The sequence below is a fragment of the Octopus bimaculoides genome, chromosome 28, assembly GCF_001194135.2.
Source record: "Octopus bimaculoides isolate UCB-OBI-ISO-001 chromosome 28, ASM119413v2, whole genome shotgun sequence".
Lineage (NCBI taxonomy): Eukaryota > Metazoa > Mollusca > Cephalopoda > Octopoda > Octopodidae > Octopus > Octopus bimaculoides.
In genome coordinates this window covers 14,447,434-14,447,679 of record NC_069008.1, presented here as the reverse complement: position 1 = coordinate 14,447,679, position 246 = coordinate 14,447,434, and the positions used below count along the sequence as shown (strand labels likewise).

The 246-nt window shown below is 24.0% G+C and overlaps 1 protein-coding gene across 1 annotated transcript in view; it reads right to left on the bottom strand.

The window, feature by feature from the left end:
* Window positions 1-246, bottom strand: part of LOC128251093 (uncharacterized) — a 13,225-nt gene that overhangs the window by 7,594 nt on the left and 5,385 nt on the right. The window lies entirely within an intron of this gene.

The window sequence follows — 246 nt, the reverse complement described above, 5'->3', positions numbered from 1 at the left end:
TGGGTACATGGAGCAAATAAAATCATAACATAAACAATTAAATATAAGAAATAATAATTTCTTAAAGTATGTGTTAATCCCCATGTACCCAGACTTTGTGGGTACCCTGTATGTAAACCCCCACATTTTATGACTGCCTTTGTATCGTCTCCCTTTGTTGCAAATAAATGAAATCATCATTATTATTATTATTATTATTATTATTATTATTATTATTATTATTATTATTATTATTATTATTATTAT